Here is a 21151-nt window from a genome sequence, read left to right as displayed (position 1 = left end):
AGTACTTACTGTGGGCCAGACATTCCAGCAACAAATTCATCAGAGAGGTGTTAGTACTTTTCCTCCTGTACATATGAGGAAAGTGCAACATAGAGGTCAGGAAACATGCCCAAGGTCACTTAGTAATAAGTTGGCACTCCAATGATTACCCAGAGCTTATGTGCACACCTGCTGTATTCTACCACTAAGACCTCAAAAAGATACTTTTCAACACTCACTAGCTATAAGGTATCTGGGTCATCGTATGGTGTAAAATATGAAAAGGTGAAATAAAGGTGAAAATGAAGAGCCTCAAATAAAGATATATCTTTAATCTGCAATATAACTAGAGCCCATGAACAATTTCCATGTTAAGAGAATGGTCTTAAGAATTAGTCTTTTTAGTCATGGGCACAATGGCAGGTGTTTTGGAAATGACAGGTGGGAAAGAGGTGGAAATTAGGATGTGGGGAAATGGGGTACAAAAGCTAAGGTTTCAATTTCCAGTTGACTTCACAATCTTAGGTCCCCTCTTACAGGGTGGTTCAGTCAACAGTGTGTTCCAGCAGGGCCAGCAGTGATAGTCAAAAGCAGTCAGAGACAATACTGGTACTGGAAACCTGAGTAATCAGTTCATGACTAGCAGGCTCTCAGTCCCTGTTATGGGCTAAATTGTGTTCCCTAGAAAAAGTATACATTGAAGCCCTAACCCCAGTACCCCAGAAATGAATTGCATTTGGACATAGGATCTTTACCAGGTAATTAAGCTAAAATGAAGCTGTTATGGTAGATTCTAATCCAATTTGATTATACTAAGAGATTACAACACACAGAGATATCAAGGACACACACACACACACACACACACACACACACACACACACACACAGTAAAGGACCATGTGAGGACATAGCAAGAAGATAGCTGCCTGCAAGCCAAGGAGAAAGACCTCTGAAGAAAGCAAACATGTGACACCTTTATTTTGGATGTCTAGTTTCCTAAACTGTAAGAAAATGGATTTCTGTTGTTTAACCCACCCAGTCTGTGGTATCTATACTAGTCAATACTAGTAATAATAAAAGTGTAATATGCACATCGACTGAGTGGCCGGTCCGGACAACTTTCCGGAGGAAGCAGGGCTGCGAAGGCCTACTCTTGCATGCATTTCGTTCATTGGGCCTCTAATTTTGATATGAAAGCCTTAGCAAATTGAAGCAGTCTCTAACTGAGAGTTCAAGCTAAAAGATACAGTCAGGGCCACCCAACGGATGGTTGCTCTAAATCAACCTGGGTAGAGTTACTAAAAGCTAGGCAAGTGCCAGAGCTCCCAACCAAATGGAGAGCTGGAATACTGAAATGAATGCCTAGGGCAGTGATGGCGAACCTATGACACACGTGTCAGAAGTGACACGCGAACTCATTTTTTTGGTTGATTTTTCTTTGTGAAATGGCATTTAAATATATAACATAAATATCAAAAATATAAGCCTTTGTTTTACTATGGTTGCAAATATCAAAAAATTTCTATATGTGACATGGCACCAGAGTTAAGTTAGGGTTTTTCAAAATGCTGACACGCCGAGCTCAAAAGGTTCGCCATCATTGGCCTAGGGAAAGCAAAATTATAGAGTCTGGCCAATGGGTATTGTTTGACAGGCACTGGATCAGATACCCAGAGTAAAATTCTTGCTCTGTTACTACCTAGCTGTGTGGCCCTGTGTATATCTTTAAATACTCTGAGCCTGACTTTTTTAATATCTGAGAATCCCTATCTCATGGATGTAGCAAGGATTAAATTAGAAGAGATAATATTAAACAAAAAACACTTAGTGCAGTTCCAAAACCATAGTTACTCAATAAATGAAACCCATTTGGTAACCAAGTTTTGGTGGATGGTGGATGCTCACCCAAGTTAGAACCTATGACTTCCAGCCTGACTCATTACATTGCTCGTGGCTGGCGGGCCTTAGTATTTTGGCCTCCTGCCTGCCTTGGTGGAGATTAACTTCCTTACTGGGTTATGTTGGCTGGAGCAGAAATTCAAGGCACAAAGCTGAGCAGGCTGAGAATCCAGGACTGAGATTATCCCCCCCACACATACATAAAAAAATTATCTATTGGGGTCATCTTAGAACAAAAAAGGACAACACCAAACATGGGTTCCAGCATCCTGTTTAGCATCCTCTTCAAAGCACTCTGCGTAAACCACCAGACCTCCCTTGAATATAGTGGGAGAAAGCTCCAGATGAGGACATTCCAGAAGTAGTATGCAAGGAAAGGGTCATCATTTTGATATGTAGATGTCATATGCCTAAAAAAACCAGCTCTTAAATAATCAAAAACACACCAAAGAGCAAGCAGTGAATCAGGGCTACACATGTAAAATGCACCAGATCACGGCTACACTAAAATGTAAATGATTTTTTCGTCAATTATGATTCTAAGAGAGGAGTTTTATAAAAACGAAAGCTAGATTTTAAAAATACTTCTTGAGATTCAGCCATGTTAGGGAGGAAATAATTTTTCTTGAGACATTTCCATCAAGGATGACTTTGTTTTCTCTCTGCTGAATAAAAAACCCATCTACAACGCCAAACTATTAGAACAAGACTGATCCTGTTATGACAAATATCACTGCCTCAGCCAATGGTCCACTCATTGCACAATGTATTTAATAAACATTTCCAGAACCACCGATAATGGAAAAACTATGAATGCCATTTCCTGTTGAATGGTCTGGAGCAAGCCTAATGGGAGAACCACACATTCTGAGGGGGTCTCTGGTGTTGAACCTAATAGAGTGTTTATTCAAACCATCTCTAGGGATCATGGCTGGAAATGGGTAGGGGAGGAGGAACCAGAATCATGGAGAAGTCAAAATAGTCGCCAGGAAAACTACTTCAGATGTTAAATTAGAATGGTGAGGCAAGGACAGAAATTGGAAGCTAACACTCTTAGCATATATGAAACTAATGCATAAGTGGGAGAGAAATGGGAAGTCAGAACTGGAGCCAGGTAAATAGAGTACAGCATTGGACATCAACTGAAATCTATTTCCTGACATATATTGTTGGGAAAACCAAGCCTATTACTGCAACCTTTTACTTCCAATAATTGCAACTAACCTACAAATTTAAAACCAAAACAAGTATAAACCTGATATTGAAAATTGGGTATCTGTGGGCTGAGTCTAGTTGTGTTTCATTTGCAGAGAATTTTGAAAAATGAACTGGTTGTTACAATATGGAACTTATACCTTATATTTATCTCATTCCCCTTATACCTCATTCCCCTGGACTTATACCTTATATTTTCATGGGTAAATGATGGTGGCAGTAGGGGGGACTTCACACTACAAGCTTTCTCATCTCCCTCCCTGATGGGTAGGAGGCTAGATCTGGTATTCATTGGTCCTCATTTCTTAATATCCAGCTCCTCATCTATTAACAGTCTGAGAGCACTATGATCCCTCTTCCCTTACAAGGAAGTTCTGCACACACGTTTCTTCTGGGGAGGGTAGTGATGAGAAAAGATAATTGGCTGCAGATTTAGCCTTGTTCTTCAATGAGTTTTATCAGAAATAATGTTGACATCCTGATCTCCATCTGTCTTATTCCTGTCTTACTCATTTCTCAATTGGCAATGTACTCAAGATAAGAGATGGCATGTTATTATTAATTGGCTCTCATGAACTACAAGATGTTGCCAGCATTTTAACCATTGGGAAAATTTATATGAAGATCTAGGTTTCTGACTTTCATTAAAAAATGGAAAGTCTAGAAAGACTGGGACCATATTTATACATTAGAGGCCCGTGCATAAAATTTGTGCAGGGTGTGGGGTGGGGTGGGGGGAGGGGTGTCCCTCAGCCCGGCCTGCGCCCTCTATCAATCTGCAATCCGCAATCTGGGATCCCTTGGGTAGGGTCCCTAGGCCTGACCAGCACTTTCCTTTCCCCAGCGGCCAGCAGCTGGCCCCGCACTGCCACTGTCACTACTTGCCATCTGTGCAGCGCTATCCCCGCTTCCCCACCATTGCTTCTCCCCTCCACTGCCACTAGTGGACGGGCGACAGGCGTGGGGTGCGATTGCTTGGCTGGCCTGGGCCTCCCTCTGTGGGCGATTGTGGGGCGATGGTGGGGACCCCCAACACACCCACCTGGCTGGCCTGGCTCCAGTGCATGTCATAGCGTGGTCATCCGGAAGGTCGTCCAGATGGTCATTCTGCTGTTTGGTTGTTTGGTCAATTTGCATATTATACTTTTATTATTATAGATAGTCTCCATTGACTAAAGCTGAGTAATGGATGCCACCTCTAGATGGGGCATGAATATTACAATTGCAATAGCCTGCACCACTCCATATTATATTACACTCAGGCATTTAATTTAGCCATCTTGTCTTGACATATAAGTTTGTATTTCCTACTATAATCATGTACATGTCTTTCAAAATGGTGATTTTTTTTCTAAGTTAGTGGAATCATGACTGGATAGAATGATTAATAAAATTTTTTAAAAACATTGGTGTGGATGGTCCTATTATATAATAGGTTTGATTGCAAGCTAAGTACTGGTATTATGGCATTCTGGTTCCTGACCTAGAACAGCCATGATCTCTGCTATTCACTCTACACACTTCCTGTACAACAAAGACTTAGGTCAACAAATATTTTTTCCTAATTTTAGTTAATACTACACCTGTTAGCTCAGAAAAGTCCTGGTTAAGCTCTATAGCAAAGAAAATCCTGCATCTCTGGCTTATATTTTATGTCTAGACATCATAAGGTTGTGTGTATCTGGCAAAAGCAGAGTAAAGGATTGGAAAAATTATTGAACTAGTTCAAGCAAAACACATGTCAAATGACCCAGGTAATTTCCAGAAGAGCAAATGTTTTCTCTGAATTAGAGTACTTGGATAATTGCCCCAACCACCTGTATTGCTTATGTCATGGAGACCGAGACTGTGTTTTCACAACTAAAATAACCATAGTTGAACCAGCCATGGGGGCCTGTCTCAAAGAGAGAATTTTACTGTATCACTTATGGATTAAATTATCTTTAACACAATCAATTGTGGGGCCTGTAAAACATATTAATTTGATTGTCCTGAAGTAATTTAATCATATTACACAGATAGGACTAACATTAAACTTATTCCCGGTTTCATTTTATAAGATAGCAAAATGACTAGTCAATCAACCAGTTGCCTAACTCAAATAATACTAATAGCTGGTGTGACAGTTTTATTTGATTAACTGACTGTAGTTTGAGCTTCCTTTTATATCCTCTCATGGTCTAGGTACTACAGTCTAAGATTTAACTCCATTAATTATTTTTTTCTTTTTTTTGGAAACTAGCATTATTATTCTTCACATATGCTGGTTGGATGACATCTAAATAAAGTTAAATTCCTCAAGTGAATTTCTCCTTGTTGGCTTTTGCCTATGTCTTTTCTGTTTAGAAATAAAGTCTCTTCTGGCTTACCTTCTAAAAATCTTTTACATTGATTTTTTTGAAAGGTGAAGTATCTCCTAACTATCCGTTAGTGTTCCATACCTGGAATCCTGGCCACCATGAATATCATTCACTTCAGAAAATGAATGCAAAGTAAATATGACTCCGGATTTAAACCCAGGAACTTGAACAAGCACTATGGACTGGAGTATTTGGCTTCATTTCTTGCTGTGAGTCAGAGCCAGGAGGTTCCCATTAAGGTGTATATGAATTGTATTACTCTACATTGAAGTTTTTTATAACGTAATATTGTAAGGCAGCCAAGTTCTTCTAACAATCTCATGGACCAATATTCAAAACATATCAGTACCTCATTAGATCCTTCATTTGTAAAAAGCTTTACATTCTACTCAGCAAGCCATAGTTACATAGGTATTTTGTTTTAGGGTAAAGTAAAACCAGTTTTACATAAGTTTATTACTTCCATTGTATTAGTGCCTCTCAGGTTTTCACATTCATCTGGAATGAGTTGCCATAAAGAGAGCAGATAAATGAACAGAATTATGCATGCAGCATACTTTGACATAGTTCAAAGTAACAGGAGGGGCACTTTCAGGGAAAACACCACTGTTCAAAATCAGGGAATAAATCCCTCAAACTAAATCACTTGGCAGGACAAAAACTGTTCAAATACATAAAAATCACGAGAAAAAGGCAACAAATACCCTCTCTTCAAACCCCTCTTTTTCCCTCTTGCTCTTCTCATTTAAATGAACCCCAGAGGACTTTTAGGCAAATATATTTTGAAAAAAAAAGTATGAATCCCAAAAGATTTAGTAGTTAAAGAAAAGAGTTTACTGCTAATCCCCCTCCCACATCTCCTCCTTTATTCTTCAAAAACCACTTCTTTAAATGATAACTTATGAAGACGTCCCTCATCATTAGGTCATCTCTCACCCTAGTATGTCACCACCTTCAAAGATAAATGACCTGGTAAGAGGATGAAATGCACTAAGGTTCAAAAGCTCCCATGGACTGATGGTCCCAGCACTGTAGCTGAAAGATTTCTCTTCTTGTCTTCCTAAGCCTGGTGTTCTGTGCTGAAAGGACAATGATCATTTCATCGGCTCCAGAAGTGAGACATGAAGGGTCAGGGCTGACATAAATTGGAAGAAGGCATTATAGTCACCTGTTTTCTAGAGGGGGGACAGAGGGACAAACAAACTAAATGAAAATAAAAACTTCAAGAAACTGATAACACAAATGAAGAATTAACACTGGTCTGTTAAACCTTTAAAGAATATTATTGAGGGGGCTTGAGGAAGGAGTCAGATATTCGCTAATGTCACTGAGAAAAATAAAATTAAATGGCACTGAAATACCTTTGGAGTAGATAAGATTATATACTAAGCAAAACTATGATTGGGCAAGCATCTTCTTCCAAATAGGTCTTTAAAACTGAACTAGTGATAATAATAACAAATTCCTATTCTAAGCAGGTGAGTGAAATTTCTAGCAGAATCTATGCATCACGTTGCCTGTTCTCCTCCTATTCTTCCAGCCTATTTGTTGAAGTCTCACTACCAACAGGCGACAAATGGGTTTGTCCTTGGGAACTGCTCCTATCAAACATGGCTAGGTATTGTCTCTCCGTTTGTACATGCCTATTCTTCTACTAGATTGAAAGCTTCTGGAAGCAAGAACTATTGTCCTACTTAATTTTGCAAAATTATATTGTGGAGACCTGTGTTGTGAGAAATTCAGGGTCTAAATTCAACATGAAAGGCAAAAGTGTTATATGTCAAATCATCCTTGGAAATCTCTTAGGACAATTTGGAGACCATTTTTCATGAAGTCCAACATAGCTAGGTTTCTTCTGAAACAGATCAGTGTGTACCTGCCTTTTTTCCCCCATTTAATATATCTTCATTGATTTCAGAGAAGAAGGGCGAAGGAGAAAGAGATAGAAACATCAATGATATGAGAGAATCACTGATCAGCTGCCTCCTGTACACACCACACTGGGGATCAAGCCTACAACCTGAGCATGTACCCTGACAGGGAATGGAACTCTGAACTCCTGGTCTTATGAACTCTGGTTCATAAGTCGATGCTCAACCACTGAGCCATGCTGGCTGGGCAATCACTACATCTTTTAATTGTATGAAGCTTTGCATTCTACTGTTTTTGTTTGTTGTTTTAGCTGACTACCAGTTGGTTTGTGATTAGGGGCCATATTGTTTAAAAATATAAACATTAGAATCTTATTCAAGGTTATAAGATATCTCCACCATGAGAAGTACACAAAATCTGATACTGACAGGAAAGAGAACATTCATGTCTGTTGTTTCATGTTTACTGTAGCCAGGATCACATCAGGAGAGCAGAAACCATGCTAGGTATTTCAGATAGAGGTGACTTAATACAGGGGATGAGTTGTACAGTGATTGGAAGACTGAAAAAGCAAAAAAGGTTGCTAAGGTAACCCTGGTAATAATTGCTTGGGAAGCAGCTGCCACTCTTTGGGCTGAGAGAGTAAAAGAGAAAAAATGGTGTTAACAGATAGAACCTGGGAGCTTGGGGAAGTGTCTCCACAGAGCAGGTGCTCAGAACCGCAGTGTACCACAGCTCAGCTGGTTCTGGCACCTCTGGAGGTGGGAGGAGGGACATCATGACTGCCACTTGAACTTTGACAGCGAGTTCTAAGAGGAAGTGTGGCACAGTCACTATTAACAGCTCCAGAAGGACCACAGTAGAACTGGTGCTAAAAATGCTGAAATAAGCTGGAGGCTGCAGTCCTACATGAATACCACTGGCTGGAGGGAAGCTGACTGGAACTGAAAACAGGAAGAATATTCCTTCTGCTCTCCTAGTACCTTCTAATCTCCTGCCAGTGTCTCTATTTGGCAGACCCTGACCAGAAGCCAGGCAGCAAAAAAGACTGGGAAATGTAGTTTACATAGTCTCAGCCCCAGTATCAGAGCAGAATATAAAATCCTAGGCTTGAAGCTGACAGACAATAGGCAAAATTATTCTCAGGCATAAAGTCATTGAATGGGATAAAAGGTAGTATTTTCTTTCATTTTCTTTTACCACAGTTGAATTGCAGTACGTTGAATGTATGCATGATGCAGATTTACTTGTTCTGGTACCCGTAGTTCATTGGCCCATTATCCTGCTTATAGTATGTGATTAAGGTATGTCTTGAATGGATAAATGAATGTCTTTTTGGCTTTTGGTGCTGAGGGGATTTAGTATTAGTTTAACTGCCTCTGAGAGATTCTGGAGAAGATACACAGAAACCAACCTCTGCCATAGTTCACTGACATTGCAAATGTACATGCCCAAAGAGTTTAATTAGTTTCTACCCCTGGCTATCCACTTGCAATTCGCTATGGAAAAATCTCTACTACAGCCACACTTGCATAGCTTAAGAGTGACATCCAGTGGCTTATAACTTAATCACTCATTGCATTGCAGCTGAAAACCTATTCAGCTCTCAGTTATCAATTTAAATAGAAAGGAGTATTATAAAACCCTAAACAGAAGATGAAACTTAAAACCATTAAGTTTACTTTAGGAGATTATGGGAGATTTGCCTACATAATTGTTTGAGGTCTCATATTCAATTCTGTTTGCATTTTTCCTTTCCTGAAGATATGCCTGTCATGTCTGCTACAGGCATGAGTTGATGGGCAGAGAAGAAAACCAAGGACAGGTAGAACTAGCCCTGGGAGTACTAACCATTGAGGAGTTCTAGATCCAACTCCCAAGGCCGGAAGTTCAATATTCGGGGCCTTAAAAACAGTATGAATAAACTCAGCCTAGATCCAGGCTGTCAGTGGAGCCTATCTGCACATGATTCCAGGCAGAGGCAATATTCAAAACTGGACAGATTGTTTGTCATGGTTCCTGAGGATCAGCTACTCAAGGAGTAGTCCCAGCCAGCAGCTGCTCTAGGGAGCCTGGGATCAGCAAAATGTCAGGGCAGCAACTCAACTGCCTCAAGATCAGGATGTGCTCCTTTCTCATTCTAGTACAGACAATCTCAAAACAAAACAGAAACTCCATATATGTTTTAAATTCTCCCCTTTCTTTCAATAGAATAGTCAAAGAAACCAATAAATCCATTTTAAAATTTCACACTGAAGTTAAATAGGAATAGAAATCTTCTCATCTCTGTTTAAATAAATCTTAGCCTAAAAAATACTACTAATTCAGAATTATCAGCGATTTGAATATGTTCTCTTACTTGAAGGATTCTGGCCCAGACAAGCTCCTTCCCTATTTAATAAGATTTTCCAGAGATAACCCAGCAAAAAAAAAAAAAGTATTTATTTGTAAATACACAGCTAATCTCAGTGGTAGATGGATAGATTATTCAGAGACCTCTTTGATTCTGCTTGATTTAGAAGCAGGATATTAATAGTGATTCATGTATATGATTAGTATAGCTCATGATGTCAACCTACAGAAAGAGATCTGCAGTGGCTTCCTTCCATGTAATCACATCCCACAGGAAAGTGGGGTATATTTTCCTAACTATAGAGTCAGAAAGGAAACACAGAGTTTGCTTGCCTATTAGATCAAAAGGATGAGCAGTGTTAACCTCTCCTATGGAAACTGCCATGCTTTTAAAAAACATATATGAAAACTGCCAGGGAGAGATATGAAAATCCATAGGTGCTTATAACTTCAAAGTGGTCTTTTCCTCAATGAGAATGTATTGTCATGATGACAGTGATGATGATAATGATGATCTTACCTTTTATCAGGACACTTTCTTACTCCAATGGAAAACAGGAGTTCTCAGTAACCAAATGGCTATAATTTCAAACTCCAGCCTCTTAATAATAAGGTTTCAATTACCAGAGACAAAGAGCAATGTCTGTAACTTAAACAGCAAACTAGGTAATGTACAGCTTCTGTCTTTTTCAATTAATCTGGTCTCACAATGTCTAGTTAGCCAAGAGAGCGTAAGGTAGATATTTCGCTGAATATTACAACTTCTTTCATAACATTTTGTCTAGTGGTTTCTCTTTTCCAAAAATGCTTTTTCCTATGACATTAGATTTTAATAGGAAACAGAGTGTGTATCTCAAATCTCATCAATAAATGCAAGAACATTTACTTATTGTCCATAGCAAAGCTGCCTTTGTGTTTTGTTAACATAACTCTGGGCATTCTCCTACTAATGAAGAGATTACAAGAGATGGAGTAAACCTGGAAAATGCTGCAGAACTCAGAATTCCTTTGTGGCTTATTCTGTGTGAGAGCAGAACTCATGATAACAGAAGGCACTATTTTCAGGAGAACCCTCAATTCCACTGGCTCCATTTTTGCTGTTGGCTCAAGTCTGACTGCTGCTCACTATACTGCACAGTCACCAGCAGACTTTTCCCTGTATATAGGGGTGGGGGGAGGAGACCTGTCTTCATGCCCCCTCACCCCTGCTCACACAGGTGGAGAATAATTTTAAGGGAGAAGCTCACAAGAATCTGGAAATAGGTCAAAGTCATCTTTTAGGAATTGACTTTAACTCAATGATAAGAGTTCTATATTAATTTCTGTCTTCAGAGGGATGAGAAAGGTCACTACTTAAACAGGCAATGGAGAGTTAAAAATTTTTTAAATGTATCTGAGTGAGGGAGTTTTTATGGTGCACATAAAAATGAAGAGAGGCTTGTAACTGAATTTCTCTTAAACACCTGACTCAGACTTTCTACCATCAGTTTACCAGAGGGAAAGGAAACAAAACACAATATCAAATATTTATTAAGGGCCCAATGGAGCATAGATTGCTTTGAGGTATAAGCATAAACAATATTTCTCAGGAAAGCAGAATATAATTCTACCAACAAGCACAGCCTATAAGCTCAAATTCTGTCTTCTCTGAAAATTATAACAGAGTGAGTCCCTTAAAAAATGTCCTTTTTTACTTATCCAGGTGGGACTTTTCATGTAGTCCACAAGAGAGAGAAGTGTTCATGTTAAACATGATTTTGCACACTCTGTATCATATCCCCTACTCTCTCTGTGCCCAGGGCACTCAGATGTAAATCCATGCTTGCATCTCCAGTAAATCAAGGCAAAGATACTTGACCACTCAGAAATTCCAGCTCTCTAGACCCAGTGAAGTCACCCAGCTAAATGAGACCCTTCCCATAAATATGTGACCTTGTATAAATAATATCCTTGTTGAGTATTCAATATTGTTTAGAAAGTGAATACGTTACAGTGGAAGAGAGAAATGTAGTAAGATTAATAAGTAAAAGTAAAGAGTTAAATTAGAAAATTTAAGGGAAAAAAAGACTATAGGCTCTTTAAATGAATAACAAGAAAAAAGGCAGAAAACATGTTTATATTCTTGTGACCACAAGAGTAAGCATAAAAAAGAGCACTGTAAGAGTCCAACCTACCAAAAAGATCTGAAGAGGTCCCAGTGAGATGGAACTCTGTTCCCACTTACAATCCCCTGGGCAATCAGACCTCCTCCACATGCTAATTGCATCATTATGAAACAAGTCAAATGAAAATGAAATAAACAGAAATCTGGGGCAGAATGATATGTGGACTAGCCAACTTCTCCATGGAGACAGATCAGGGGAGGAGTTTGCAGGGTCTGAGGATGAGATCATGGTATAGAAAGATAGACTGGGCTTCAGAGTTCAGCGTTTCTCAAGTTTTGCAGATGTACCTGTTATAACTTGCTCTGAATTAGATCTTGGTCAGGGTCAATAATGACCACATGCAACAGGCCTCCTCTTACTTGAACTATCACACTTTAAAATGTGCACGGCTTTTGACCCAGAGAACACATTTTTAGGGCTCTATGCCACAGAAATATTTGCACATGCAGAAAAAGACAAATAAGGATTTTTGATGAAATGGCATTTATAATAATCTAAAATTCGAACCTAAATGTCCATGAAGATGGGGTATACTACATAAAGAGAATTATATATTTATACCAGGAGTGGTTGGAATCAAGTCTCCAGAACCAGGCTGCTTGGGTTCACATCTCAGCTCCACTGCTTACCAGCTTAGTGACTTTGGCCAAATTGCTTAGCTTCTCATTGATTCATTTTCCCACCAGGTTGAAAAGAAGATGACAAATTTCATTTTCTGTAGGGCTATTGTGAAAATTAAATAAGATTTCACTCTAAAAAGCCAGAACATAGTCTGGCACATAGCAGGTACTCAATACATGGTAGCATGATACTGGTTTTGAACACATGATCATATAACATTTAAAAAGACTAGGATCCTGCTGTAGCTCCTATCATAGAAAACTGCAAAATACACTGTGAGGTTTAAAAAACAGGGGAAAAAAGTTGCAAAACAATATATAAAGGATTATTATATTAATTTTAAGTGTGTATAGGCAAACACACATAAGTGTATATATAAATGCATGGAAGGACTGCCATAGCAACAATGATCTCTACAGAAAGAATTGAATTGGATGGAAGGAGGAACTGAAAGGAGATCTTCACTTTCTTCCTCTCTGTATTTCTGCACTTAAGGGATTGTTTTATAAGCATAAATTTATATATTATTTGTATAATTTTGAAAATATAAGGAGACAAATAAATAAGTAAATGAGCATAAGAAAATAGTGAAAACAATTCTGAACAAGGGAATGCAGTGTTTGAACAATCTGCGTTTCCTAGGAAAAAGGAAGTAGGACTTCTCAGTTTATGATCACAGATCTAATACAAGGACAGGACTAGGATATGGAAATTGAGGTGGCCAGTGAAAAAAAATAAAGGAGACACTCATTTTAGGGCCACGACTTGCACAAACCTTGGGCCTGGGCCTGGACTAACAGTGCATTGAAAACATCCTCAAAGTCAAGGTTCTGCTTCTTAGCAGTCAGTATTGCACAAAGCCAATGTCCAGGACTGTATAGTATATATAGACTTCTTTCTCTCTCCACCACCATTTTAAAGAAAAAAATATAACTTAATTGATTTTTAAACCATTGTTTTTTAACCTCTGGAATTTAAGTCTAATGTATCCCAGGTGCAATCTCTCAGAATGCAGATTGAACAAAAGCCCCATCCTCTTCCTAGCTATTCAATTTTCCCCTGGGAATGTCATCCTGACCTCCCCTTCCTCCTCCCAACCACCCCCCGCCAAAAAAAAAGATTTTTTGAATGGACGTAGGGGAAAGTTTTCTGAAGTCTTTTTAAATGTTTTAGTACTAAGCTTTAGACTCTCAAATGGTTTGACAGGGAATTCACCTTCTTCCTTTGGTTAGTGTGATATCAGCATAATTATTTTTCTAGGAAGCTAGGGGTAGGAATGCAGTATGATGCTGACCTAGAGAGAAACAAAACAGCCAAAACAGAGTAGTATTTGTCTGTTTGCCTGAAATGCCCCAGTATGGCCCTACCATTTGTTTATAGAAGACATTCATTTTGATTGATCAGTGCCCATGACTTAATTTATTCTATCTAATAATACAGAAACATGGTAATTAACCGTAACTTTGCTACCCTTCCCATTGGCTAATCAGCAAGATATGCAAATTAACTGCCAACCAAGATGGCGGCAGGCAACCAGGCAGCTGAAGCGAACAGGAGGCTTGCTTGCTCCAGTGATGGAGGAAGCCAAGGTTCCCTGCCTGCCGCTGCCGGCCTCTGAGCTGCAGTCTAAGAAACAATGTTGCAATTACAGAAGCTAAACAAACTCCAGAAACCTGCTTTCAGCCAGTCTGGCCTCAGAGCTGGAGCTGCAACAGTGTTTCAATTATAGAAGCCAAACAAATCCAGATACCTGCTTTCAGCAGCCGAGGTCTCAGAGCTGGAGCTGAGCCTCAGAGCTAAAGCAGGCCCTCAGTTCCAGTGACAGCCATAGAAGGTAAATAAATCCCAGAATAAAAAAAGAAAAAAGGAAAGGTTGGGAGCTTCAGTCACCCGCCAGCCTGAAAACGGTCCTCAGCCCCTCACCCAGACTGGCCAGGCACCCCAGTGGGGACCCCCACCCTGAAGGGGGTGTGACCAGCTGCAAACAGCCATCAGCCCCTCACCCAGGCTGGCCAGGCACCCAAGCGGGACTCCCACCCTGATCCAGGACACCCTTCAGGGCAAACCAGCTGGCCCCCACCCATGCACCAGGCCTCTATCCTATATAGTAAAAGGGTAATATGCAAACTGAACCTAACAGCAGAAGGACTGGGAATGACTGGTCACTATGACACACACTGACCACCAGGGGGCAGAAACTCATGCAGGAGCTGCCCTCTGGTGGTCAGGGCGCTCTTACATGGGAGGAGCTCTGCTCAGCCACAAGCCAGGCTGATGGCTGCCAGTACAGCGGTGGTGGTGGGAGCCTCTCCTGCCTCCTCAGCAGCGCTAAGGATGTCTGACTGCAGTTTAGGCCTGCTCCCCACTGGCAAGTGGACATCTCCCGAGGGCTGCTGGGCTGCCAGAGGGATGTCTGATTGCCATCTTAGGCCCAACCCCCCAGGGAGCAGGCCTAAGCCAGCAGGTGGTCATCCCCTGAGGGGTCCCAGACTGTGAGAGGGCACAGGCTGGGCTGAGGGGACCCCTCCCACCAGAGTGCACAAATTTTTGTGCACCAGGACTCTAGTCTACTCTAATAAAAGAGAAACATGGTAATTGGCATACGACCGCTACCCTTCCCATTGGCTAATCAGGGTGATATGCAAATTAACTGCCAGCCAAGATGGCAGCCGGCAGCCAGGCAGCTGATGCAAACAGGGAGGCTTGCTTGCTTCAGTGACGGAGGACTCCAACATTCCCCGCCTGACTTGCCGGCCTCTCAGCTGCAACTCTAAGCAACTATGTTGCAAATATAGAAGATAAACAAAACCTCAGAAACCTGCTTTACTCAGCTGGGCTTCAGCCAGCCGGACCACAACATTGTATCAAATACAGATGGTAAACAAAGGCCAGAAACCTGTTTTCAGCAGCCAAGGCCTCAGAGCTAAAGCTGGCCCAGAATAAAAAAAAAAGAAAAGAAAAAAAGGAGCGGTTGGGAGCTTCAGTCACCCGTCAGCCTGAAAACGGCCCTCAGCCCCTTAGCCACCCCAGTGGGGACTCCCACCCTAAAGGGTGTGTGACCAGATGCAAACAGCCATCATCCCCTCACCCAGGCTGGCCAGGCACCCAAGCGGGACCCTCACCCTGATCCAGGACACCCTTCAGGGCAAACCAGCCAGCCCTCACCCATGCACCAGGCCTCTATTCTATATAGTAAAAGGGTAATATGCCTCCCGGCACCGGGATCAGCGGAGCTGCGAGGCCTCCTGGCACCGGGATCAGCGTGACAGGGGGCAGCGCCCAAACCCCCTGATCGCCCTGTGGTTCTGTGTGTGACAGGGTGCAGCGCACCAACCCCCTGATTGGCCCTGCTCTGTGGGTGATAGAGGGCGGTGCCCCAACCCCCTGATCCGCCCTGCTCTGTGCATGACAGGGCGCAGCGCCCCAACCCCCTGATCCGCCCTGCTCTGTGTGTGACAGGGGGTGGTGCCCCAACTCCCCTATTGGCCCTACTCTGTGCGTGATGGGGGGAGCTCCTCAACCCCCTGATCGGCCCTGCTCTGTGTGTGACAGGGGGGAACTCCCCAACCCCCTGACGGGCCCTGCTCTGTGCATGACAGGGGGCAGCGCCCCAACCCCCTGATCCGCCCTGCTCTGTGCGTGACAGGAGTGGCACCGCAACTTCCCTATCGACCCTGCCTTGAGTGTGACAGGGGGTGGTGCTCCAACCCCCCAATCGGCCGTACTCTGAGCGTGACCAGAGGTGGCATTGCAACCTCCAGATCCACCCTGCTCTGTGCATGACAGGGGGCGGTGCCCCAACTCCCCAACCGGCCCTGCTCTGAGCCCAACCAGGGGCTGCACCTAGGGATTGGGCCTGCCCTCTGCCACCGGGGAGCAGGCCTAAGCCAGCAGGTCGTTATCTCCCAAGGGGTCCCAGACTGCGAGAGGGCACAGGCCGGGCTGAGGGACCCCCTCTCCCCCCTGAGTGCGCAAATTTTTGTGCACCGGGCCTCTAGTATATATATAAAAGCCTAATATGCAAAGTGTCCCCTTGGGATTTCGACTGACCAGGAGTTCAATCACTTGCTATGACGTGTGCTGACCACCAGGGGGCGGCACAGAATGAAGGGTGGCCCTGGCCAGCAGCCGGCAGCCACTAGGGACCCTACCATGCACGAATTTCATGCACTGGGCCCCTAGTTTGTAAATAATTTTAAATATCAACCCTGGGAAAAATTATGACTGTGGCCCAATGAATAGTTTCATGTGCAGTCTAACCATATGAGCTAATACCTATAGATATTAAGATGACTGTTTAGTACTTTCTTTAAAAAAACAATTTCTTTTTAATCCTCACCTGGGGATATGTTTTTATTGATTTTAGAGTGAGAGGAAGGGAAAGAAAGAGAGAGAGAGAGAGAAACATCGATGTAAGAGAGAAACATCAATTGGTTGCCTCCTGTGCATGACCCGACAGGGAATGGAACCTGCAACCTAGGTAAGTGCCATGACCAGAAATCAAGCCCACAACCTTTCAAAGCTCCAAGCAGTTGAGCCACCTGGCCAGAGCTGTCCTCTGACCTGTACGGCAATTCCACTAAATGACAATAGTTCCTGAATGCCATATACCAAACTACATTGTTTCCCCAAACATAATGCATTTTTCAAGTGTAAGCCTTCATCATCCAAGGGAAACTGATCCCAGATAAAGGCCATACAAAGTAAATTAACTTAAAATAAGAACCAAAATTCCATATTAAATGGGGGGAGTGGGGACTTATTTTACAAAATGAAAAAATGTTTAATGAAATTACTTTAAAACAATTCACAATATTTGAGTTATAATCATAACTGTCTTCTAATTTTTAGAACAGATAATGAATCACCTTTTAATTGTGTTTAAAGAGATAAAATTTCTCTAACAAAGGTTTTGGCAGCCTAATACAATACCCTTCATTTCAAGACACTAATTACAAAAATAGTAATAAGCAGAAGCAAACAACAACAACAAAAAACATTACACACACACAATTCTTAACTCAAAGTAGGGGGAAAAGGTAAGAAACTTGAACAATCCACAAATTTGTTAATGTTTTTGAACACTGAGTCAGGGTTAGGAAGCGATGTGAAATTTTAGGCTCAGAGCTCTTGCGGTGGGGGGCCATTAAAAAAGTATCTTTATTATTAGATTTGTCTTCTCTAGTATGTTATTAGTCATATATTTTTATATTATCTTATAGTGGTTTTTCTGAAAATATGCATCCTTAATGTAGTCAATCTATCCTATCTAATAAAAGGCTATATGCAAATAGACCAAATGGCGAAACAACCGAACAACCGAACAACTGGTTGCTATGACATGCGCTGACCTCCAGGGGCATGCATGGAACATGGTGGGCATTGGCCACAATGGGATGGTAGAGCAGGTGAGTGGGGGTGCCAGACCAAGGCGGGGAACCAGTCACTGTTATTGGGGTGAGCCTCTGGTGGTTACTGAAAATTCTTTGCTCCTGCACACTGTGGTCCCGCTCGGTGCTCACACCTGCTGCCAGTGCCAGAGCTGCCACTTGCACCTACTGCTAGAGCTGGCCCCGCTTGCACCCATAGCCAGCGCCAGAGCTGCCGCTCGCACTCACTGTCGGTGCCTGGCACTGGTCCCGATCACTTGGCACCGTCAGCAGGTGCATGTGGGGCCAAGGTTGTCAGCCTGTGGGAGGCCGCAGTGGGAACGGGGCTGCCAGCAGAGAGGAGTCTGGGGGCCACGGCAGGAGGGGCCAGGCAGGGGCATGGAGGATAGGTCAATACCCATCCCTGTGCCCACTGCAGCCTTACAGCCCACAGTTCCTTTCAAGGTGCATGAATTTGTGCACTGGGCACCTAAAATATATATATGAATGAATGCCAAGCAACCAGAATGCAGGAACAACCAGAACAACTGGAATGACCAGAATGACTGGTTGTTATGATGTGCACTGCAGCAGCCAAGTGGCCTGATCGGGGCCCTGATCAACACCCCCAACCTCCTGCGGCTCCTCCCCCAGCTGGCCCCACCCCCAATCAGCCACCCCCACCTCGATCGGGGGTGGGGTCAGCCAGCCAACCACCTGCAGCCCTTCCTCCTGGCCAGCCCAGCTCCATTGGCCCCCATCGGGGCAGGCCAGCTGACCCCCCACCTGTGCACGAATTCATGCACTGAGCCTCTAGTCTAATATAAATGAGTACTTTTCCCATTTCCAAAGAAATTCAATAATATTACAATACTTTAACTCCATTTACCTCCCTCTTGCCTATGGTCAGATATATATTACCCACTTAGAGATACTTGCCCATTTTCCTATTATGTTGCCATTTTTCCTTATTGATCTGTGGAAACTTTTATTTTCAACATTCTGGATGTTAGTCCTTTTTTGATTTTACATATTGCAAATATTTTCTCCTAAACTATGCTTTCTTTTTTATAAGACAGCTTTACTGAGGTATAATTGACATATGATAAACTGCACATATTTAATGTGTACAATTTGATGAGTTTTGACATATCTTTAGCCTTGTGAAACCATCACCACAATGAAGATAGTGAGTACATAAATCATCTCCCAAGTTTCTTCCTGCCCCTGTATAATCCATCCCCCCTCATCTTCCCTCCTCCCTACCCCCCACCTTCAGGCACCTACTGGTACGCTTTCTACCTCTACAGATTACATTGACTAGAATTTTATATGGAAGGAATCATATAATAGGTACTATTTTTACCTGGCTTTTCTCACTCAGCATAATTATTTTGATATTATCCATGCTGTTGCCTCATTCCTTTTTATTATTTTTCTGAGTAGTATCCCATGTATGAACATACTAATATATTCAGATGTTGATAGACATTTGGGGTGCTAATACTTAGTATTAGCAGTCTTTTCAGCTTTAGCCATTCTAGTAGGTGTGAAGTGGTATTTCATTCTAGTTTACATTTCCCAATGACTGAAGTTAATGGGTGCCCTTTTCTTCTGTTAATAAGGTGCATCTTTTGCCCATTTTAAATTAGGTCATTTGGCCTTCTATTGTAGAGCTGTGAGAGTTCATATTCTGATACAATTCCTTTATCATACAGGTGCATAGTATTTTTTTTCCAGTCTGTGACTTATCTTTCAAGGAAAAGTTTTGTTGTTTTGTTTTTCCTGCATATCTCAGAAGCAGCAAAGCATGTTCTGAGGACTGGTTGAGTAAATCCCAGAATCTGAGCTCAACTGTTTATGCTATCATTTGAACAAGATTACTCTCTGTTGCCATCAGTGAAGTATTTACACAACATCTCCCTGATGTCAATTAAATACTGCCTAGAACAGCACAAAGGCCCTTAGTTCACTGTCATAAAGTTGTCAGCTTTCTAATACATATAAGCCTCTCAAAAGTAGTGAGTTTGTCATGTTGAAAATCTGCAACTGATTTAAAGTTCACAAGTTATCAGCTCTAATGAATAAACTGAGCTCATCCTCCAAAACACAGTTTCAAAGACTACCAGAAAGCAGACACTCTTAACTTGCTACACTTTAGGCTGCTATTGTGCTTTTAGCTACATGAGGCCTGTGTGAATGTAATTCACTTCCTCATGAGGATCCTACAAATTTTCTTTGCAAAATCACTAATTTCATATAGGATCTACATGATTGTCCTTCTAAATTTAGTCAGTGACCAAAATGTGCACCAAGAGCCAACTAAAAAAAGTATTTGCTCTTTGGCATCAATTACAATAATACAATAGAGGACAGGACTTAGGAGAACAGAGAAAGAGGAGGAGGAGGAGGAGGAGAAGAAGAAGAAAGGAGGAGGAGTCTATAAGAGACATTGCTGGGATGATTAAAAATTGTTAGATATAAATATATATTAGTAATATTAGTAAAAGCATTGTGTCATATTAAATTCTCAGTGTGATAAGGTAGAAGAATGTGTTGTTCTTGGTAGACACAGAGTGAAGTATTTCAGGGTTAAATGGTATGATGTAGACAACTAACTTTCCATTGATTCAGGAAAAAATGTGTGTGTATATATACAGAGAAATAAAGCAAATGAGACAAAAGTTAAGTATTGGTATATCTAAATAAAAAGTACATAATCTTCATTATATTATTAGTCTTAAGGTCTAGCCATGAGAAAAAAGTATCACTGGTACACATTCAAATGTAGTTATTAGAATAAACATCTTGTGGGTGGGGTTCTATATTATACACTCAGTGTCCCCCTTCTTCCTTTTTAAGCTTCATTCTAAATGATTTTATACCACTGGAATCCACTTTGGATATATAAGTGGCAAGTCCAGACCCATTAGCTATGAGTGATACAGAAATCCCAAAAAGATCCCACTTGATATTTTAAAATATATTTTTATTTATTTCAGAGAGGAAGGGAGAGGGAGAGAGAGATAAAACATCAATGATGAGAGAGAATCATTGATCGGCTGCCTCCTGCATATCCCACACTGGGAATCAAGCCTGAAACCAAGGCATATGCCCTAACCTAGAATTGAACCGTGACTTCTGGTTCATAAGACAATGCTCAACCACTGAGCCACGCCAGCTAGGTTAGAAGGTTGAGTTTTTAAAACTTAACATACTTTTTGAGATGAAAGAAAAAAGAATTAGAAAATAAAATAGTGAGATGCTGATCCGGGGCTCTCAGCAAAGAGGCTAGTGTTACAGGGGAAACGATATAA

The 21151-nt window shown here is 41.6% G+C and overlaps 1 long non-coding RNA gene across 1 annotated transcript in view; it reads right to left on the bottom strand.

Moving 5' to 3' along the window:
- LOC118659282 overlaps nucleotides 1-21151 on the bottom strand; it is a 58788-nt gene that overhangs the window by 22485 nt on the left and 15152 nt on the right. Inside the window, exon 2 of the long non-coding RNA XR_004968482.1 lies at nucleotides 10-65. This is a non-coding gene — a long non-coding RNA (uncharacterized LOC118659282). The remainder of the gene's footprint in view (nucleotides 1-9; nucleotides 66-21151) is intronic.

This window comes from Myotis myotis, unplaced genomic scaffold (assembly GCF_014108235.1).
Source record: "Myotis myotis isolate mMyoMyo1 unplaced genomic scaffold, mMyoMyo1.p scaffold_m19_p_6, whole genome shotgun sequence".
Taxonomy (NCBI): Eukaryota; Metazoa; Chordata; class Mammalia; order Chiroptera; family Vespertilionidae; genus Myotis; species Myotis myotis.
This window is presented reverse-complemented; position numbering and strand designations above follow the sequence as displayed.